Genomic DNA, 24,353 nt, shown 5'->3' with positions numbered 1-24,353 from the left:
GAGCAACAAATCATAGCAAACTACAATTACAAAACAAGTGCTAAAACTGTGGGTCTCAAAAATGGGTGGTCCGCGGTAAAAATAGATAATATGGTAAACCTAGTACAAATCGAATTATTTTGAAGCGTATGCAGAAGGAATTTTTAATCGTCCCACACATTAAGCATTTTTCCATTATATCGATAGATGGACCTTTGGATAAATTTTACTGGCATTGCTTTATTTGCACGAACTCTACTATACGTACAGAATGAAGAAAATCTGCAGTGTGTGGCCTAAAACACGGATCTTGAAATGATGTAAGCAGGTTCTCACTCTGTGTAGGGCGTCTTTCTTCTAAGTTTCGTTCCTGTTACACTCTTTCAACACTCAGAAAAGCCTAAGACTCTCCTTGTCTGCGTTCAATATTTCCTCTTAGTTCGACCTGTGACATGTTCCTCACATCTGAGCAGTATTGGCGGTACAAGTGTCCTGTATGCAGTCTGCAGAAAATCTGCAGTTACCAAGCATCCTTCCAATGAATCGTAGCCTACTGTTTGCTTGACGTACAACTGAGCATTGTGGTATTTTCCACTTTATATCGTTACACAGGGTTACCCATATAGCTGTGAAACAATTGGCACTAGTTCCGTCACATTAATATTGTACTCAAAGAAGACTTTAGTATTACGCACAGTGAGATGCACTATTTTGAATTTTTCTGCGTTTAAGTGTTAGTTGCCAGTCTTTACAAGATAACTTGCCGCGTCCTGCCTATCAGCTTCAGAAACATTCGATGGTTGTTAAATCAGTCATTTTGAAAATGTAAAAAAACCAATTAAATTGCTTTCTTCTTCCCATGGCATCCAGAATAGTGTTTCTGAAGAAAGCAGTTACAAAAACCATTGTTCAGCATTTTCTGTTACAGAATTCCGAAGGACGCGTATTATTTTTTTTCCAATTTGAGGAAATAAACAAAGTACAAAGTGGCCACGAAACTTCGACCCCGAGTTCTAGCCTGCTCATTGTCGCCCGAATATTGTCGTCTATTGTTTCGAAGCTGTTGCGACAACTATTTTTATTAGTAACATATGCGCAAACGAAGCTGACAATCGGCGCTGTGTCTGATGGGAGCGACTGCATATGGGAAATGCCTTTGCGGTCGCTCCCAACAGCAACCGCGTCAAGTGCCAACTAGGTTGCGGGTACAGTACAAAAGCAGTTGCACTTGGTTAAGACGTGTGAAGTAAATATCTCAGCAAGATGTATCCTGTTCAAGAAATAATCGCAATAATGGAGGCATATGTGGCTACCGGTTCATTTAAGGAAACGCGGAAAGTGTTTGCAAAAGAAGTTTCCTGGCGTTTTCATACCAGTAGAGAGCAATATACAGGATATGGCGACAAACTGGCGCATTAATGGATCAGTTGCAAACGAAAAAATAATCGAGCTCCGGCCGTTCGTACACATGCTTGACCGCGAATATTCGACCATGAATAATCTAGAGTCCAAAGAAGTGAACAACTGAACTGTCGCAACAAGTGAACTTTTCTCGTAGGTCTTCTAAACGTGCTTTATAGCATATAGAAACGACATGTCCTAGAACTGAAGGAGAAAGACAAGGAAAAAAAGTGTGAATTACTGTACGTGGCTTTGTCAAAGAGTTGGGAGTGGAATGTTGGATCTGCTGCTTTATTTCGTGAGTGATAAAGCCTAATGCCTTCTGACAGGACATGTGAACTTCCGCGGCACCAGAAACTGGTCAACATACAATACCTATACGATTAATGAAGACTCTCTTCACGGTGAAAAAATCACAGTGTGTTGTGCTGTGTCAGGAAGTCGGATTGTGGGTACCATGTTTTTTGAAACAACATAAAACACTGCTGTTTATATGTGAATATTTAAGGATTTTTATGGACTGTTGACTACCTTCGCGTCACCAAGAATGTACACATGCTGTCTTTTCAAATGGATGGAGCGATCACACTTCAGTCGAGTCAGTATAGCGTATTCATGAATGATTCACAGAAGAAAGGACAGTCAGGAAAGAATTTTGACATTCATCTGTGGGGCAGTCTAAAGAGAAAGGCGATGCAAATAACCGAATAACGTTAAAAGACTTTTCTTTGCGTCACACGTCTTCTGACTAGTTAGAGGGGGCTCGCCACGAATTCCTCCCCTCGCCAACCTTTTCATCTCACAGTAGCATTTTCACCGTACATTCTCAGTTATATGCCGCATGTATTCCAATCTTTCTTCCTCTACAGTTTTTACCCCCTTCAGCTCCCTCTAGTACGGTGGAAGTTATTCCCTGATGCCTTAACGGACGTCCTATCATCCTGTCCCTTCTTCTTGTCAGTGTTTTCCATATATTCCGTTCCTCTCCGACTTTGCGGAAAACCTCATCACTCCTTACCTCATCGCTCGACCTACTTTTCAATATTGTTCTGTAACACGACATCTCAAAGGCTTCGATTCTCTTCCGTTCTCGTTTTCCCACACTCCATGTTTCACTACCATAGGATGCTGTGCTCCAGACGTACATTCTCAGAAACTTTTTCCTCGAGCTACGAACTATGTTTCGTACTTCTCTTCGGCAGGAACGTCCGTGCTAGTCTGCTCTTTATGTCCTCCTTGCTCCGTCCGTCACGGGTGACTTTGCTGCCTCGATAGCAACCCTAACTTCGACCAGTTCGTCATCCCCAGTTCTGATGTTAACTTTCTCGCTGTTCTCATTTCAGCTACTTCTCATTACAGTCATCTTTCCGTCATTACTCTAAATCCATATTCAGCACTCATTGGACTTTCATTCTATTCAATACATCCTGCAATCCTTCTTCACTTTAACTGAGGATATCAATCTCATCAACGAGTCGTATCGACGATATCCTTTCATCCTGCATTATAATCCCACTCTTGCAACTCTTGCACATTTCTTTTATTTCCATCATTGCTTCTTCGACGTACAGACAGGACAGCTGGGGCGAAAGACTACATCCAAGTCTCGCACCCTTTTTAATCTGACTAGTTTCTTCTTGGTCTTCCAATCTTATTGTTCCCTCTTTGTTTTTGTACATATTGTATATTACCCGCCTTTCCCTATAGCTTATCCCCACTTTTCCCACAATATCGAACATCTTGCACCATTTTATATCGTCGAACACTTTTTCCAGATCAATAAATCCAATGAACATGTATCAATTTTTCTTTAGTCTTGCTTCCATTCTCAACCGCAACGTCAGAACTGCCTCTCTGGTGCATTTACCTCTCCTAAAGCGAAACTGATCGTCACCTAACACATCTTCAGCTCTCTTTTCCATTCTTCTGAATATTGTTTTTGTCAGAAACTTGGATGCATGAACTGTTACCCTGATTGTACGGTAATTCTCGCACTTACCGGCTCTTGTTATCTTTGGAATTCTGTGAATGGTGTTTTTCCGAAAGTCTGATGCTATATCAGTAGTCTCATACATTCTACACACGAACGTGAATAGTGTTGCCACTTCCCCAACTTCCAATCTGATGTCATCTACCAAGCTTCCAAAGTCTTCCAAAGCTTTCTTAAATTTTGATTCTAATACTGGATCTCCTACGTCTTCCCTGTCGACTCCTGTTTCTTCTTCTATCCCGTCATTAGACATGTCTTCCCCTTTGTAGCGGCCTTCAATGCAGTCTTTCCACCTATCCGCTCCCTCCCGTGCTTTTATCAGTGGAATTACCATTGAACTCGTTACGTTACCGCCCTTGCTTTTAATTTCACCTTAGCTTGTTTTGACTTTTCTATGCTGAATCCATCCTTCCGACACTCAGTTCTTTTTCGATTCCTTTGCACTAAAACAACCAAATTCTCATTTAAAATTTAAAAATCTGATAAAATTGATTCTTTATAAACAAGAGCAACCTAAAAAATCTACCAATGCAAAAAATTCTCTTGTAAAGTTTAAAAATCTACTAAAGTTGTTTCTTTATAAATAAGAGCCACCAAACCTCAACTTTCTATACCAACAAACCAAATGCTCATATAAAATATAAAAATCTAATAAATCTAAAAAATCTATCGACCAACTGTACATCGAGTGATTGGTGATAATTCTGAGTCAACACCTAAGTCTACTGCCTTTATGCCTTACGTAGGAAATACGTCCAACAAGATCAGTCGTATTTTACGGAACTACAATGTCAAATGTGTTTTCCGACCTCCAACTAAAATTAGAGCACATTTGAGTTCCGTTAAGGATGATCTTGGACTGCGTAAGGCGGGTGTATATCGTATTCCTTGTAGCTGCGGCATGGTATATATTGGTCAAACTATCAGGACCGTGGAGGACCGGTGTACTGAGCATAAACGGCACACACGATTACAGCAGCCAAATAGATCTGCTATTGCCGAACATTGCTGGGATACTGGTCACCCCATGTTATGTAATAACACCGAGATATTGGCATGCACGTCCCGCTATTGGGATAGTGTTATTAGGGAGGCAGTTGAGATTAAATTACTGAGCAACCTCGTTAACAGGGATGGAGGTTTCTGTTTAAACTCTGTTTGGAATCAGGCTCTCTCCCTTTTTCAAAAAGCAGAGGGACAGAGTCAATGCTACCTCACCTGCGAATTCATAGTCTCACTATCGATAGCTCTGACTTTGGTCATCTTTAGTGGCACTAGTGTTCAGTGTGTGCGTGTGTGTGTGTATTACCTTTCCTGCTTCTGTCCGAGAACCGAGGTATTAAATTTGCATGTACGCTGCCTGTCCGTTTCAGTTTGCCTTGAAAATGGCGGGGTGTTCTCCCGCTAAAATATCGGCGGTCGCTGAAAGTGTTACCTGGCTGAATTCCTGGAAGTTATTTGAAAATAAAGTTAATCTTTTTGATAATTTCTATCATTATGTTTTCGATAAATTATAGTCACAGTAATGAATATATGCAAAATAATTTTTAATGTCCTTCACATTTTTCACAAATAAATGTTTTATTATACAACTCATATATGAGTTCTGTTATATATCAATATTTAATTTTCTATATTGTAATTGTTTCTCTTATATACAATCAATACAATCTGTTTTTGAAGGTACATACTGTTTTGTTATTTAATTTCTTCATGGATCCCTTTTTTTATTGTATAATGGACAAATCATTTTTTTCACTTTCCAGTTATAAACAAAGAACTTATTCTAATAAAAGGTATGTTAAACTTTATTATACAAAAATGGTTTCGTTTTATTTAATAATAAACCGTTTTAATAAATTTTGATGAAAATTATGTGTGTTTCAAAGCTAAAAATGTTGTTCAAATTTTACAATTTAAAGACACAAAACACACTACTAAACAAAATGTTGTCAAAGTTTTTCTACAAGGTAAACATCTGGAAAAATCGTTTTCATTAGTTCTTGCTAATAAGAATTTCCTTTTATTTGTTCACCAATTAAATCTTTCAATTTATATGTGATTGAATTTCAATGAAAAAATCTTGAATTTCAAACAATTCTGTTGATGAATTGGCAGAATACCTTTTTGAAAAATTACTTTCAGTTATTTCCAATTTTTATTTATCATTAGTACCTAACAAATTTGTTACATAAAATGTTTTCAAAAAGATTTTCCATTTTCTTTGTTTAAATCTTTTGGCTTCATTGTTATCGCTGAATTTTACATTCATCAATTAATTTAGGAACAATATCAACCCATTTATAAATCCTTGAAGCGCAAACGATTTCCACATCTTTTCTTTCAACAACAGCTTGTCATAAATCGTGTATTCCAAAAGAAATTACATTGTTTATTTTTTTAAATTTCTCTTTGGTTATTTAATACATTGCAAGCAGAGCATTAATAATTTGCTCACAAATATTTTTGACTTATTACACTATAAAGTGATTGTACGATTCAAGTTCTCACAAATTATGTACATCACTTTTTTGCAAAAAATTCGGTCATGGTTCGCTGACGTTCATGGGAACGATAATATTTTGTAATTTCACAACCTATTGTAATGTTAGTGTCTGTAAACCCAGCAGTCACATCGGATGTTGAAGCAAACTGATCTAAACAGTCCACGGCTGTAAACATCTTCTGACATTGGTGGATTGGTATATCTATTCTCTTCCTCTTCACTTTCTTCTGATGACCTTTCTTGCACCTCGTTCACAGCTTTTGGCACATCCGATTCCACAGAAGCACATATGGCAACATCGTCGTCTACACTAATGAATTCTTCGAAACTAATCCCAGGGTTCGCAACGTACTGCACAACTGTACATTCATCACATGAAGTGGCATCTTCTAACTCGTGAACATCTTCAGTGTTACTATGTCTCCAAGCTCTGTTAAAGAACTTACCTATATGATGTGGCGATACTGAGTTCCAGGCGATGGCTTTTATTGTGTCAAGCAGTTTCCAATTTGCGGTTGCACTATTGTTTTCAGCAGCATGAATTGCATCTCTTACAAGTCGCTTAAGATAAGCTCTCTTTATGACAGTGATTACCCCTTTGGTCCAAAGGCTGAAGGCGGCTTGTGGCGTTGGGTAGAAAAAACTGAACCTTTATGTTGGATAGGTTCAGATTATGAATGTTATGGGCAGTACATCTGTCCAATGTAAGAAGAACATATCTATTTTGGGCAACCATTCAACTGTTCAAATGAGGAAGCCAGTTGTGAAATGATCTGCCATCAATCCAAGGTTTTTTTGTAACAAGAGTAGATGCAAGGTGAAGTGTCTATGTTCATGTTTTTAAAACAAAGTGGCTTCTCGGATGTACCAATAACCCAGGGACGAAACATCTCACTGTCGGTAGCACTACAACACAGTACAACAGTCACACGTTTTTTTTCTTTGTGCTCCACCGTGACACTTATCAACTTTTTCCCCGTCGTGTGATTTGGAAAAAGATTGCAGAAATACCCAGTTTTATCCATGTTAAACACATCACACGAGGCATACTTTGCCCTCACTAGGTTGCATTCATGCAACCAGCTGTTCGCACTTTCTTTAGCGTTATTTGCTTCACGACAAATTTCTACAGATGAAATTGAATGTTTCTTTTGGAAGTGATACAACCAACCAGCAGAACAGCGGAAGTGTTCAGTGCCCATATCTTTAGCAAAATCATTTGCATTTGACTGAATCACAGGGCCAGTTAAAGATATGTTAGTTGCATGCATATGATGAACCATTCTAGCAGTAACATCTCGATGTCTTCATAGTCGTTTAGATTTGTTTCCAGAACCGGATGCCGCAGCATTAATAATTTTTTTCTCGCTTCTTAATAATCGTAGATAAAGTAAATTTAGGTATTCCAAATTCCTCTACAATTGCTGTTTTCTTGGTACCATGGTCCACTTCATCTAGAATCACATTTAGAGCTGTCTGATTCCTCTTTGCCATTTTTGCGTTCTACGGCACCAGTTGTAACTGTAGTTTTTATTCAGTATTCCAACTCAATACAGCTACAACTAACAGAATGCCTGTCAAATCTGGCACTGAGTACATTCCTAAAAGCTGCTTCACAGATTATTGAATGTGGAGCATATGCTGATTGTTGAGGTGATAATCGCGGCTACCGACCTAAAATACGTTAAAAACGAGTCAACAATAAGTAGAATTAGCTTCATAGCTTCATTTCCTACATTCATTTCGAAAAAAAATAACACCTTAGAATACTCTAAGGTCGGAAGTTTGTGCAACTGAAATTTAATTACGCTAGGAACTGAAACAGAGTTCGTAATTCGCTTTCACCGAAATTGGTGTTAACCAATTAAACATACCATAAGAACTAATGTATTCCTGGCGGGACCAATACTTTTTTCGCGTTAACCTCAAGTTCGTCTTACGCGAGTTCGCACTAACGAGGTTATAGTGTATTAAATTTTTTATTACTTCATTGAAATTTTTTCAACTTACGTTTCCTTTCTTTTATATTGATTAATTATCTCTTTTTTGTTCTTCTAATTCTTAATCGCCGTTTTTCTTATTTATAACTATATAAACAATTGCTGCAAATCCACCAGCTAGTGAACGAAATATCATAAACCTGCCAATAGTAAAGTTAAAAAAGCCTCCTTCATGTTGTGTTAGTCCTTTAGTTTCTTTCTTTTTTGTTATATGTTCAGTAATCTTTTTCCTACAGAAATAGCTAATGTAACAACTAAATCTCTACCAGTTTTTTCTCTGGCATTCTTTATTGTGTGTCAATTAACAATTATGCCATGCCATTTAATTGTTCATTATTCAGTTTACATTTAAGTAACATTGGTTTAATTTTGCCACTAGATGGCAGATTATAATCATTTTTAAAAGTTATTCATTTATACAGATTAAACATTAATAAACAGTTTTTATGATCGCTGGTTTTCAATAATCAATCTTAACTTAAGTTTTCTATACATTATTCATCTAACTGCAGTTGAAGCTATTTCTTCTTCTAATGAAGGATCAGATACATGCATTCTTTATCTGCAAATAACTGAAGCTTTTGATCAGCTTCTTCTCTTTTTTCTAATCCTTTACTATCTCCGTAAGAAACTACCTCTTCTTTACAAGATTCATCTAATGGATTTATTCGTTTATCGCCTCTAGCTAATCTTTCTTCTAATTTGGTTCCCAAACAGCTAAATTAACAGCATTTCAAATGGTAATTTATTAATTAAAGTAATAGCTAGCCTTTTCCAATACTTATGTGGTAAATTATTCAACCATCTAATTAAATAACAGACACCTTTTCTAACATTAATAATAAAATCACTTAATTATTAGTTTTCATTTCAGTCATTCCAACTTTTTCATAATGATAATATTTATTTCCAGCTAATTCTTCTCTATGGAATTACTGCTAATCTATCAATTAATTGTTGAATACCATCCATCCAAACATATTTGATTGGTTTTTCTAAATATTTTTTTACTGAACTTTCACCAACTTTTTCAAAGTAATCAACAAGTTTTCTTTCTGAAAAACTTGGAAAATATTCTTCAACGATTGTTTTAACCAAATAATTGTATTTATTTCCTTTACTTGATTTAATTTTATTTGGATTGTTTTCCATATTTACAGTATTTGAGTTGATTAATATTCCAGCATAATTTTGTAAATCAAGAGAATCAAATTCAGCACCTAAATCATTCAATGTTATGAGTTTCTTAGTTATCAGTGTCATTAATCCATCTGTTCGTTCACATTCTTTTCCGCCAATTTTTATTTTATCATCATTGAACTCTACTGGTAATTTACCAACTAATTTAAATGCACCAAAAGATCTTCATCCAAAGATATTATCTTCACATTATTTCACTCATATTATTTAGCTCCTTTATCTTTTAATTTTGTTCTTACTTTTTTGTAATTCTCTACCAAACTATTTATTTCTGATTTACTTAAGCTATATCTCTTTTATCACTACCATATTGTTTAATTGATAGAATATCATTAAATTCTTCTCTATAATGTCGATTGTAACGAACTATTTGTTTTTCAACTTCCTTATTTTCTTTGTTTTCTTTTAAAAATTTCTCTGCTAACCCTCTAATTCCTTGATTAACTTTTTCAAATGCATCGATAAGTGGTTGACATTCTTTGTAAAATTTTTCTTTTTCTGTTCTTGGTTGTTTGTCATTTCCTAAACACTTCTTTTGATTCTTCCATCAAGAAGCATAAGAAATAAAATAAATATTTTTTTTCCATTCAACATTTATGTTTAACACTTGCATTCAACATTTACATTCAATGTTTATGTTCACATTTTTATGTTTAATGTTTAGATTCTATGCTTATGTTCCATGTTTAATATATTCTTAAGCTTTTCTCTATATATACCACCATTAATGTTTATTGTTATAAAACCAAATTCATCATATTCCAACAATTGCTACTTTTTTCTTTAAATTCACCCAACTATAAATCGCTGCCAACCTATTCATCATTAACAGGATTTAAATTTGTTAAAAATTTATAAGTAAATTAAAATTATCGCTATCTATTGTTTAGTATTTTTGAATACGTTTGACGTAAATAAAAACAATCTATTCCTTCATATCTGCCTCCAGTAAAATATTCTCTAACAATACCTTGATTTTGAAGAATGAAAGCATCAAATACTACTACCGAACTATTTTCACATTCTTCTAATGTAATAATTACATCATTATTTTGAATAAAAGGAAAACAGATTTTTTAAATTTTATCTTCAATTTTTGTTGATCTAAGCATTTAGAATAAACATACAAATGATTTGAATCTTCAAGTTTTCGCGGCGCAAAGACTGCTCCATTAAGTTTCGGGAATGCAGCCGCATGAATTCTGCTTCTTCTAATATTTCGGCTGTATACCTTTCAGCCATCTTCAGAGAGAGCCGTACGACTGACGCTCCAGCGCTCGCTCCATCCTTTTTAAAAGGATGGAGCGAGCGCTGGAGCGTCAGTCGTACGGCTCTCTCTGAAGATGGCTGAAAGGTATACAGCCGAAATATTAGAAGAAGCAGAATTCATGCGGCTGCATTCCCGAAACTTAATGGAGCATACAAATGATTGTTTCCTGATAACCATCCTGCAGCTAGAAGATAATTCTCAATCATTAATGCTGTTTTTAAACAACCATTTGGTCTTATAATTGATCATCAAATAGAATCTCGTACAAGCTTACCATTTTTGTTTTTAATTTCTTTTGTGGAATTCTTATTTTTGGTTCCCAATCAGTTATTTATTTACATATTTTTTGTTCATATATTGAGCAGATTATTTCTGTTATCTAGAATAACACATCCCTTCATTTCTTCATCAACTCTTATTCCATTACTTTCAGCCCTATCAAATTTATTAAATATGAAAGGGCATTTACTTACCAATGTAAAAATTAAAAGCAAACAAAATGAAGTACCTTACCCATTAGATTATTTGATGGATTTTTAAAGATTATAATGAAATTATGTTGAAAGGAGATTCAATTGAAATTTTTGCTTGTCGTTCAAGAACAGGTCAAGAAGATTCTATTCTTTGATGGGCTACTGATAATGATAATAGTACACTACCTAAGGAAGGTAAGATTGTTGTCAAAAGCATGGAACTTTGCATTCCTCTTCTTAATTATGAACCAGAAAATTGACTTGAACTAGAACAAGAGAAACTGTAAAATGAATAAATTCCACTTTCTTTCATTTAAACTTCAAACAATTGACTTTGCTGGATTAACTGGGAAATTACTAATTGTAATTCTACTGAACTGAATATACCTTACTTATTTTGCCGTTTCCCAAACTAATTGAAAAAAATAATCTGCTAAATGATTCTTCTTTATTTGATCATGTGAAATTACAAAATATCTATGCCAAAGCCGACAAATGAAATTCTTTCTCAAGAATTATGTAATCTTGATCCACCAAATAACTTCTGAAATCTTACAATGCCTTTAGAGATTTTATAGGATAACTCAATAAAATAAAGATATGAGTGTAAGTCCAATCAATTTTATTCAGAATTATCCTATCTATAGCATAAATGTGTCTAGAAGTATAAATTTGTAACTATTCAAAAACCAACAATGAAGTATTGTGCATTGTTGAAGGGAAAATGTGCCAAATGATACAACTATGTATGTTATTGTGTATGATAAAAAGAATTTGACTTTGATTCACAAATAGAATGCTTACTGAAAATTTTTACTTACACAAATAAATTAAAAATTGGAAAAATTAAAGAACTTTTAACTTCATGTTACATTTACATTTCATACATTTACCTGAAAATAGAGATGATAAAAACTGAAATCTTCAGATTTTCAAAAATTAAAACATTTAAGAAGAATGTACCACTCATTAACTGTTTTAATTTTTGAAAAATGAAAATGAAAACTTAAATTTTATTCAGTATAAATAAAACCAAACAAAATTAATGTCAATGCAAGTGGTGAAAATCTATTAACTGAACTTAAGGATTATTGTAACAGTTGTGCAGAAGTGTTCATGAAATTATCAGTGCTGAAAAAACATAAAACTTACATCCTTTCAAAAGCTGAAATTTTACTGACTACATATGGTGAAAAAGATTTATTACTTTTAGATGATAAATTTAAAATTACTCTTCCAGATTATTATACTAAAATACTTACGAATGATGATAATAAATTAGACAAAATTATTGGATTACATTTTATTTATCGAGGAAAAAATCAAAATAAAGATCTTCCATTTCATGTCAAAGAATTTAAATAATTTTTTTTAAATTTAAATCTAATGTTTGGATATTAAATTTAAAATGAATAATTTATTTTTGAATTAGATGAAATTTTCGTTTTTTGGGTGTAGATTAATTTTTGGTTGGGAGATACTGCAAAAATAGAATCTTAGTTTATATCCTGGAATTTTTAATCCAATATGCTCTTTGAGCTGGAATCAGCATTCATTTACTACTCTTGACATTCCGACCCCTCTGCTAATGTCTTCATCAGGAGACTTCTTGTGCCAGAAAGTGGCTGGACACTTTTCAGAGAAGTGGATTTAGAGTGAGAGATTCTTCATGCTACCATTGATGGTCCATTCTTATTGGGAAATGGTGATAGCTGGTAGTGAAAGAGAGGGAAAATGTTATCAGAATAGTGTTCTTGTCAATAGAGAAGACACGATAAGTTTCTAGCTTGGTGGCTACCTGTGTGTAACAGTGGAATGTCAGTTATGACAGTACAAACATTAGGACAACAGAACACCTAGTCTACAACCAGAATAAATAGTGCACATTATCTCACAGAGCAAGGATGAAGGGCCATAGTGCAAAATGATTTGCTGTTAAAGTCATTAAATTTCGGTAAGAAGGAGAAAAGTGTAGCAGTGTTGATGGGTAATGTCACTCAGTCGGTTAGTTTCTGCAAGATTTGCAATGATTCTACCTGCAAATATGGCAGAACTGTTTAAAGAATTCCATAATGTCCTTATTCCACTTAAATTTCTCATTAGACCTAAAATTTTTTCATGTTTCCGTGTCATTTATTTATTTCCATATCATGTGATACGTGATAGTTATACAGTGTATAGCTCCTCTACAGGTACAAAACTGAATATGTTTTGTCTTTTTTAAATTAAGAGTAAAACAATTGCAGAAAACCAGTCAGTATTATTTTTAAGAATATTGTTTAACATTTATTCTGTTGCTGGGTGTGTTCTGGAATTGATTATGGTACTAGTGTCACCAACAGAAATAACTAATTCCATTTGTTGATAATTAGTGAGAAGATCGTGTTGATGTATGAGGAACAACTGCGGACGTAAGGCTGAGCCTTGAGGAACCGCACCTGGTGATGAAATGTGAATGCAAGATGTCAAAGGCGAATGATTATGACAGGAGATATACAGGCAAGCATCTATCACAAGGAAAAAGAAACAAATATGTAGAATAACTATGGAATTAACAATGTGGAGTGCTGTGTGATTAGAGCAATTTCTGAGTTATTACGAACCTTACTAGGAAACACCAGCCTTGAAAAAGCTGACACAGATTGTCCCACAGAACCCGATTTCTGACCTAACAAGGATACTCAGAAAAAAATTATTCTATCAGTGTGGAAAGTAGTCAGTGAATTGGCGTATAGTCGTATAGCCTCTAACAGCCCTCCAGTCGTAAAAAAAACTGCAGTGTGGGCTATTACTAGTCTCCCTCCCCCCCGTCTCCCCGCTTTTCCAGCGTAAACACGACGGCGCTGCCACCCGAACCTGGTCTTCAGTTCGCATTGTTACGTAGTAAATACTCAGCCACGACGCGCAAGGAAGATAAGGAAAGAACAGTAAGTCATCCGGGCGACAGACTAACTTGCTCAATTCTAATGACAAATGTCAGTCGAATATTACCACATTGTGTTACCACTATTACAATAACCATGTGTGAGTACTAACGCGCTAGTGAAGCAACATGGGGAGAAGTCTCCATACCTCTGAAACCCCTGTTTAGTATCGAAAGTTATTATGCAGATTGAGCCGTGATGGATCTTTGGCGACGTCGTATTAAGTTTCGTAACCGTTCCTGCCGGGTTAGGGGCCGTTGCGATGCCTACACAGACGTTTGGGTGGAACCAGCACCCCCTAAAGAAAGCGGGTGCTGGCCGAGGTCGTCTGATTGGGAGTGAATTTTCCACCGGTACTGGGTTCGCGGGTTGGTGTGTGTGCGCTTCAGCGTATGATGTTCTCTTTATGTTTGAGCTGTTGGTTTCGCCTGACGGTTGTTTCCGGCTCGGTAACAAACATGTAAGCATACCAAGTGAGACCTTAGTAGTGCTCGATAGATTCATATTTTTTATTCAGAGCTATTGATTCCTTGGAAGCGTCAGTTGATATTCCCTAGGAGCGGAAACTGCCTTATTTGGTCTGTAAGAATGTGGTCTTGTCGCATTGCCGCCTTTGTTGTTCTCCAAACTTAGCGTTTTGGCGATATTGTATGAAGACGCTGGTTAACTGCCCCCCACCTTTCGGTCTTTGCTCAGCGCTGTTCACGGAACTTTAATGAGCCTGCGTCTTCTCTAGTGTTTTCTTTGATTATTGTTACAGATTACACGGCGATCTGTATCTGTAGTTTTAGTCCGCTTGAGAGTCTTACTGTGGGTTGAGTGCATGAGCATGATACCGGCAAACATTGCCGCAAACTTAGGAGCACTGTAAGTATGTTTCAGTGTCACGAATGTGGTGGCTAACTTACGTGCTTCAGTCTTGTTTGAGCCAACAGCCGACCTGGCTCGTTCTGAATGGGAGGCTAATGCTGGCCCCTTCCACAGAGCAGCTGTACAGCTCTAAAAGTTATGTATTTTAAAAGTATAATCTGTACCTACTGTTTCCTTGTAGGTTCTTATTGGACTGGAGAGCTGGGCTGCCTTTAAAACCCAGGCTCAGATTGAGTAAATTCCAATTTGATTAAAGTTATACAGAGTGTATCTTGAAAATCAGAACTGGTGCTCTACTTGTAATTTAATTGTACCATGTACTGAGGCTCTAAAGCACTTCTTTCCTTAACTGGCTCTTAGTAAAAGCTGGTTATTTAATTAAAAAGTCACTACGCCGATTTAATCTAAAGATTACAACAGTTGGTCTAGTCGACCCCTGGGTGGAATTTACTTTAACACTTGTGCTACCACTCTGTTTAAAATATTAATGCATTAATGTCATCACTGTATAAAAGAATTACTTGCTTCAATTCGATCTTATTGTAAATTTCTATTCAACCGACGGGCCACAGAGCTGGGTGCAACCTCCCTTTTGAAACTTAATTGGCCACTGTGCTTTACCCTCGGTTTTCTTAACTTACGGCTACCTCTCCGAGTTAACCTAATGCTTATAACTGTTGCTCTATTTGTAATTTAAATGTGACGTGCCTTGAGTCTTTATTGAGGAGCGATGACATCACATCTGCTTGGACCCTCCTTTCTTGAAGGGACAATGAATGGCGAAAATTATTTACAAATGTTATAGACATGGTTAACACCTCAGATGGAGGCGAGGGGTATCAAGAACGCTTATGGTTGCAACAAGACGGAGTGCCTCCTCACTGCGCTACTGCAGTACGCGAGTTCCTAAAGAAACGCTTACCAGGATGATGGATAGGTCGGATTTTTTTTAACAACAACAACTCCCTTGGAACGACCACAATGGAATTCTGACCACGCCACACCTGGCAACTCGTTATCTGGAGTCATTAACGCGCTTGTATCTACACTGTGCAATGCTGTCGATGATGCGTTAACACAGCACATGCTAAAAAAACATGTCAAGAAGAACCTGGAGGCGTATGCAAATGTGTTTACAGCATGATGGGCAGCACTTAATGAGTAAGTAAGTATTGGTGCTAAAGCAAATCAAATCAATCAGCATTTGATACTAGGGGGTATGGGGACTTCTTGCCCATCCTGTAGATGCGTAATAAAGTTGTGCAAGTGAGAGACTGATTACGTAGTTTGGTATTTTATCCATCTTCAACAACTGTAACTGCACATATCGAAATAATCAGCACCCAGCTGCATAAAAGAAATTTAATTTCTTAATCGGTTTCAAGCTCTTCGCGCCCTTCTTCAGAAAGTTGTAACTATCGTATTACTTGCAGGTCTCTAGAATAAGATGCATGCAGCATATTGCTGTGGTCGTGTGATTCATAGCGCCTGTACAAAAATGGTGCAGGCACATGACCGCAGCAATATGCTGCATGTATCTTTTTGTTGACATCCGCTGATAATACGATAGTTATAACCCTCTGAGGTAGGGCACTAAGTACTTGAAACCGGTTATGAAATTATATTTCCTTTATGCAACTGACTGCTGATTATTTAGATATATTTACCTTGACGTAGAAGAGACATCATGTGAGAACAAGGGGGGCACACACAGCAGCAAGATAAATCACCATGTATCTAAAAAAATATTCTGAAGTAAGTGAGTAACAAGGTACAGAACCAACATAGTTTGTGTTATTACCTGTATCCGATAAATCTGTCGATTCACTGTATAACTGTTCGTCGGGCAAAGCATATGTGCACGGAAAGTCAAATATTCAGCGGCAGAGGCACCGTCCGACGCCACATTAGCTTTGCTCGTGATATTCTGCGCCGTGTGCTGGTAACAGTGTTCAAAGCCGGCCTCCCGGTAACTTCACACGGAATAAACTGCTTCTGCATCGCCCCTGGAAGCTCGTTAAGAACTTTACCCTGCCTCGTAAAGGCCCCACTCAGACATTTACGCCGATAGCGTAAAAAGCATGATTTATGCCGCCTTTTGAAGCACCGCTGCGTTCCATTTTTCAGTCTTAAACACATTAGCTGTTGTGATAACTATTTTAAGCTGCTTCGTAGTTTTTAGGATATTTTGTCATACAACGCCAATATAATTAGGTATGCAAAGCATTTTTCTCGATTTTCCAAATTGTCACAGAACAATAACTATTCTCTGGAAGCAGTAAATGATAAATTCTTTTATATGAAGTGGTGGTGCTGGGAAATCATAATCGTACCGTAATTTATTATAGGATGATTATCTTGGTAACACAACAATTTTACTAAACACATGTTTCAACTATCAACTTGAATCATCTTCAGAATTATCTGGGTTAGCACAGACCCGAGACTGCGCGAATAACCGACAAATACGGCTAATCCAAAATACAAAAGTTGTTTGGAAATCTGTCATTTACTGTATCCACAGAGCGAGCTGCTTGTCAAATCTGAAAACCCACTGAATTACGTCCCCGTTACTCGCCGGAAACTGGCAAAGTGTAAGTAAAATTACACTTTCTTTCATTCACCTTCGGACGATAGACATTCTTTCCTTTCGGCTTCTGTTTCTCAGTAATTTTGCCGACGGTTCTCATTTTCTGGAAAGTCTAATTATCGATATAATCAAACGGATTTCTTCCTTCATAATCTTATTACAAACCTTCGTATTTCAATTCCTAGGTGTGCGTGGTGAACAGCTTCCTAGTTACCCGATACCTTCATCCTCGCAGTCTTCCACCGTATTTTCGTCACTTAGATGATCAAATCCTGGTTCACAGGCGTCGCTCTTTAATCACCCGCAGACGTTTACGGCTTCTATGAATTACACACTAGCAATCTGCAAGCCGGATAATCTGGAGTTTACTGTATTTCTATGTATGCCATAAAGTATTAAGCTTTCTAGCGAACTACATTTTGGACCTTTTCGAATCGAAGATAACATTCTGCGGGAGTCGGAACCAGTAATAAAAAAAGTGTGATCTACATGGACTATAATCTCGTGACAGGACACACAACACCTAGTTCCCTGCCGGTAATTGAACCGAGACTCCATTGCGTGGTAGACAGTAACACTACCGCTGCGCTACGGTGGCGCACGTAAAGTTACTAATAGTTACCCTTGAATTTTTTGCCGTTTTCCGTCATTCCTTAGTTACTTCAGAATTCAAAGAGGTATTCTTATATGTACGATAATGCATTATGTACTAGTTATGAGTATATTACTCTGTTTAGTTCTCTCATTTTATTCTTTGTTTTCCAGGTTAGAAACAACTTTTGCAGCACATGTTTTGAGGTTAAGATATCGTTTGGTGTTACTCATGATTTCCAGTGTTGCTAATCCAAGTGTATCGCCCAGGAGATGTGTTTACTCGGTCTCCATACTCCAGACGACCGATTTTCTCCTATTTTTAACCACATTACAACGCTTTACTGGTACTTTTGGCTGTGTGTTGAACATATTTGTGTTGCTAACTGTTGCTGTATGTTTATCTCCCGTCCTTTCTTAATGTTGTGTCTGTGTGGTTTCCTATTAGGTCCTTGTTGTTGTGTGTTTGTATGTGTGTGTCTGTGTAAGAGAGAGAAGGAGAGAGAGAGGGGGGATGTGAAAGTGATAATTTTTTTTACTCTGGTTGTGTTTTACATATCTGTTTGCTATTTATTTAATGGCTAACATAATCAATGAGTTACTGTTTGCATTGATTTGCTCATTAATTACTTTGTTTTTCATTTCAAAGACTCTTTATATAAGTAAGTTTTCTTTTGAAGACTGACGTTTTTTGTTGTGACTGCTCACTCAAATAATTTTCATGTCCTGATCTGTGTTGAATGGTTCATGTCCATGTTTTATCAGGTGTTCAGCCAACAGACACAGATACAATTGCATATGCCACGTCCAACCACCTACAAAATCTATAATTAGCGGTCTGCAACACATGTCACAGACGCAAAATCTTATCCCACTCAGCAAAGAAAACCATGAAAAAGAATTACAAACAACAAAACTCATAGCCATAAACGATGGCTATAACACCCATATGGCACAAAGACTAAACCCTAAAATAAAAAGAGAACTGAAGAAAATTCAAAACAAGCAGAGAATGCAAACACTAAAGAACCCAACAAACAATACAGAAACACAGAAACGTAAAACAGTACAACTCATTACATGACTAAGACAAAGAAATTTTACATGAAACATGAAAAACACCAGTCAACAAACAGAACAGCAAATATACTACAGAAACAGGCATTACACGTTGCTTACAGAACTCCACTCATATTTACGAACAACAGTAGACAAATCTGATAAATGCCAGTAAGCAACTATATACCAGTTAGAATGACAAGACTGTGAATCAGTGTATCTGGGAGTAAGACGCGGGGATTTCAAAACTAGGTATACATAACATACAAGCGCCTGGAAGTATTTTAACAGTAGTTCTATCTTTGCTGAACACTTGATAAAACCTGGATATCAACCGTCCAACATGAACAAGAAATGAAAAGTATTAGAGAGAACAATTACAACAAAATCTCCTGACATTATGGGAAAACGTCCATTCAAAAAGAGCCTTTGCTTTGAAGAAGAAAGTAACTGATGACCAAATCAACATCAGCAATAACTCGTTGCTCACGTTGGCTACTAAACCAATGACATACGGAAAGTAACATACAACCAGAATAAGTCATTATAAACCTCTCTCTCTATCTCTCGAACACGCACACATGTACACATTGAATAGCACGTTCACACATAACAAAACACAAATAAAGGAACAAATATCCTACCATACGTGTACAACACATACGAAAGATGAACGATAAATAAACCCTAAACACACAGTGGTAGTCGGCAACACTACATACTGTAGACACACGCACATGTTCAACACACAACTAAAAGTGCAAGTAAAGTGATATAATCAATGTAGGTGAAAAAACGACGAAAATTTGCCACCTGGAGTATGGAGACCAAGTAAACACATCTCCAGGACGACACACATGGACTAGCAACGTTGTAAACCATACGTAACACCAAACGAAAATTAAACCTCATGAAACCTGTGCTGTTAACGTTGTTTCTCACCTGGAAAACAAAGAATGACATGAGAAAACGTAACATAGTGACATACTTGTAACTGCTGCATAATGCATTATCATATACATAAAAACAAACATGTGTTTACAGGCCACTGAAGATGATTCATAATAAAAAAAAAGCTCAAAGTGTATGGTAAAAAGCAAACTGCCTTTCATTTAGTCCCACAGACGGAACATACCTCTAGGAAATATTGTTTCAGTAAGATCCTTCCTAGTATGTGAGAGATGTTTCGGGTGCTGCTGCAATCAGCCCTCATGAGGCACCCATCACAGTCATAGGTCAGGGTGTGACCGAGCATTTTCGTGCAAAAACGTAACACCAATAATCGAGAGACCGTATTCCCTCTTTGGTATATCTCTTCTCAGTTTTCTTAGTTTCATTGTACGGTTCAGAGTGCATCGTCGTTCCCCGTTTCATGAAATTTACAAATAAGGCTCCTTTAACATCGCAAAAAATGTCAAGTATATTACGTATAGCTGACAGAGCTTGGCAAAGTGTTTTTGGTTTGTTGTGGGAGGTGCTACGACTCCCCACCATCACTGATTGCTTTTTTGCCCCTGCAGTGGTACAGACACCAACGCACCAAATTGCTCCACACATCCCGTTTCTCATTAAAAAAACTGCATATAAATCAATGCTATAGGACCATACAAATTTCCACTTCAACACAAAGGACTTCAACAAGAAACAGAAACCATAAAACATACCGCAGTAAACAATATATGATCATTCACACAATGTCACAACGGATAAAAATGAACTAAACCAACAACTTCAAACTATACACACAACTGACAACGTCTCAGCTGTTAAACATGTAAAAATGCCTTATCTTTCTATAATGTCTGACAAATTAGTAAGGCTATTCAAAAACAAAGATGTAGAAATAACCTTAAGCCCCAACAAAAACCTAGGCAGAAAGCTCATTCACAACATAAAAGCGTCAGATACAAATCTTGACACACATTTATACTGCTACAGACTGGATAAATGTAACAAATCAGCCGTGGAAACACACTTAACAGGCGCCCCCAGGACACACATTGAAAATCGAAGAATGGCTGTCATGGAAGAAATGGAAATTTTCATTCATAATTCAAAATCTAGAGATAATATTCTTATTAAAATAACCGACTTTAAGAGCTCAACATTCTTTACTAGTCTTTTTTTCTTTTTTTAAGTGACCTGCAGTTCTTTTGCCAGTGCGTCGTTCAGATGTGGCAAGAAGTGGTAGACAGACTGGAATACAAATAAATTAATGAGTTAGTCTTCTTGAACGTAGCTGAGTTCATCTCAAGGAAAGTACAACAAGAAGTTGTTATGTTTTTGTTGGACGTGTCTTCCTATACTCCTGGAGACAAACCAGGTGACGATATTACTAAAGTAAAATTTCTGAATAAAAGTTTACCATGTTGCTGCTATCCCAAATCATTGTGACTCATTCACATTCTCATGGCAAAGTATAAAGAAGGAAGTTTTGAAAACACTTTGTATTTATAAAATTACTTTAACTTAAAGTGTTGTTCTGCCATATAAAACATAAAAACCTAATGTTGAAACTTTGTTTCTAATGACATGGTCCCCAAAATTTTCAATCAGGAATGCTTAACTGTTGTGCTTTGTGATGGTGTATAAAACCCAGTCTCGACAGAGAACCTCTTATATAGATATTGTAGTTTCCGACGATTTCTTGATAACTGGTAGTTTTTTTCGTTTCCAGTTCCAGATCTTAATGAGATCTCTGCAACAAAAGTTATATGCTAGTTTGTCTACCAAAAGGCACTAGTCACTACATTGGCCAGGCTTCATATTTAATCTTGTTCAGCTTTTCTACCGTTACAGTTTCCTCATTGACAATATCATACCATACAGATATCACAACTGACCTGAGGATATTGTCATTTATTTCTTTCAGATATTTTTCCAGTTGTCAGTTGCATATTTCATCTCTATAGGGATTTGTATTTATCAGCAAGTTGTATAACTATGAAGTAATATACTGGTGAGGTCTTCTTGTAGACAGCTCAGTTTCGTATGATATTTACAAACAAACGCCAGTTCTTCATTAATGTGTCTCATGTGTTACTGGTGCCTGTGGTTTTCTTAAGGCTCAGTCACTGAAAAGGGATTCGGTAAGACCACAGTCCTCCCCCCATTGAACCATGGACCTCGCCGTTGGTGGGGAGGCTTGCGTGCCTCAGCGATACAGATAGCCGTACCGTAGGTGCAACCACAACGGAGGGGTATCTGTTGAGAGGCCAGACAAACGTGTGGTTCCTGAAGAGGGGCAGCAGCCTTTTCAGTAGTTGCAGGGGCAACAGTCTGGATGATTGACTGATCTTGCCTTGTAACATTAACCAAAACAGCCTTGCTGTGCTGCTACTGCGAACGGCTGAAAGCAAGGGGAAACTACAGCCGTAATCTTTCCCGAGGGCATGGAGCTTTACTATATGATTAAATGATGATGGCGTCCTTTTGGGTAAAATATTCCGGAGGTAAAATAGTCCCCCATTCGGATCTCCGGGCGGGGACTACTCAAGAGGATGTCGTTATCAGGAGAAAGAAAACTGGCGTTCTACGGATCGGAGCGTGGAATGTCAGATCCCTTAATCGGGCAGGTAGGTTAAAAAATTTAAAAAGGGAAATGGATAGGTTAAGGTTAGATATAGTGGGAATTAGTGAAGTGCGGTGGCAGGAGGAACAAGACTTTTGGTCGGGTGACTACAGGGTTATAAACACAAAATCAAATAAGGGTAATGCAGGAGTAGGTTTAATAATGAATAGGAAAATAGGAATGCGGGTAAGCTACTACAAACAGCATAGTGAACGCATTACTGTGGCCAAGATAGATATGAAGCCCACACCTAGTACAGTAGTACAAGTTTATATGCCAACTGGCTCTGCAGATGACGAAGAAATTGAAGAAATGTATGATCAAATAAAAGATATTATTCAGATAGTGAAGGGTGACGAAAATTTAATAGTCGTGGGTGACTGGAATTCGTTAGTAGGAAAAGGGAGAGAAGGAAACGTAGTAGGTGAATATGGATTGGGGGTAAGAAATGAAAGAGGAAGCCGCCTGGTAGAATTTTGCACAGAGCACAACTTAATCATAGCTAACACTTGGTTCAAGAAACATAAAAGAAGGCTGTATACATGGAAGAAGCCTGGAGATACTGACAGGTTTCAGATAGATTATATAATGGTAAGACAGAGGTTTAGGAACAAGGTTTTAAATTGTAAGAGATTTCCAGGGGCAGATGTGGACTCTGACAACAATCTATCGGTTATGACCTGTAGATTAAAACTGAAGAAACTGCAAAAAGGTGGGAATTTAAGGAGATGGGACCTGGATAAACTAAAAGAACCAGAGGTTGTACAGACTTTCAGGGAGAGCATAAGGGAGCAATTGACAGGAATGGGGGAATGAAATACGGTAGAAGATGAATAGGTAGCTTTGAGGGTGAAGGCAGCAGAGGATCAAATAGGTAAAAAGATGAAGGGTAGTAGAAATCCTTGGATAACAGAAGAAATATTGAATTTAATTTATGAAAGGAGAAATTATAAAAATGCAGTAAATGAAGCAGGCAAAAAGGAATACAGACGTCTCAAAAATGAGATCGACAGGAAGTGCAAAACGGCTACGCAGGGATGGCTAGAGGACAAATGTAAGGATGTAGAGGCTTATCTCACTAGGGGTAAGATAGATACTGCCTACAGGAAAATTAAAGGGACCTTTGGAGAAAAGAGAACCACTTGTATGACTATCAAGAGCGCAGATGGAAACCCAGTTCTAAACAAAGAAGGGAAATCAGAAAGGTGGAAGGAGTATAAAGAGGGTCTATACAAGGGCGATATACTTGAGGACAATATTATGGAAATGGAAGAGAATGTAGATGAAGATCAAATGGGAGATAAGATACTGCGTGAAGAGTTTGACAGAGCACTGAAAGACCTGAGTCGAAACCAGGCCCGCGGAGTAGACAACATTCCATTGGAATTAATGACGGCCTCGGGAGAGCCAGTCCTGACAAAACTCTACCATCTGGTGAGCAAGATGTATGAGACAGGCGAAATACACTCAGACTTCAAGAAGAATATAATAATTCCAATCTCAAAGAAAGCAGGGGTTGACAGATGTCAAAATTACCGAACTATCAGTTTAATAAGTCATAGCTGCAAAATACTAACGCGAATTCTTTACAGACGAATGGAAAAACTAGTAGAAGCCGACCTCGGGGAAGATCAGTTTGGATTCCGTAGAAATGTTGGAACACGTGAGGCAATACTGTCCCTACGACTTATCTTAGAAGCTAGATTAAGGAAGGGCAAACCTACGTTTCTAGCATTTGTAGACTTAGAGAAAGCTTTTGACAATGTTGATTGGAATACTCTCTTTCAAATTCTTAAGGTAGCAGGGGTAAAATACAGGGAGCGAAAGGCTATTTACAATTTGTACAGAAACCAGATGGCAGTTATAAGAGTCGAGGGACATAAAAGGGAGGCAGTGGTTGGGAAGGGAGTGAGACAGGGTTGCAGTCTC

General features: G+C 37.1%; 1 protein-coding gene across 1 annotated transcript in view; it reads right to left on the bottom strand.

Annotated features, from left to right (window-relative positions):
- Positions 1-16,600, bottom strand: part of LOC126311360 (pacifastin-like protease inhibitor cvp4) — an 89,748-nt gene extending 73,148 nt beyond the window's left edge. Inside the window, exon 1 of the transcript XR_007554756.1 lies at positions 16,415-16,600. The gene's annotated coding sequence lies outside the window, so the exon portion shown is untranslated. The remainder of the gene's footprint in view (positions 1-16,414) is intronic.
- Positions 16,601-24,353: the final 7,753 nt, after the last annotated feature.

The sequence above is a fragment of the Schistocerca gregaria genome, chromosome 1 (genome assembly GCF_023897955.1).
Source record: "Schistocerca gregaria isolate iqSchGreg1 chromosome 1, iqSchGreg1.2, whole genome shotgun sequence".
In the NCBI taxonomy this organism is placed as follows: Eukaryota; Metazoa; Arthropoda; class Insecta; order Orthoptera; family Acrididae; genus Schistocerca; species Schistocerca gregaria.
Note: the sequence above shows the minus strand (reverse complement) of the source record. Positions and strands in the feature narration are given on the sequence as shown.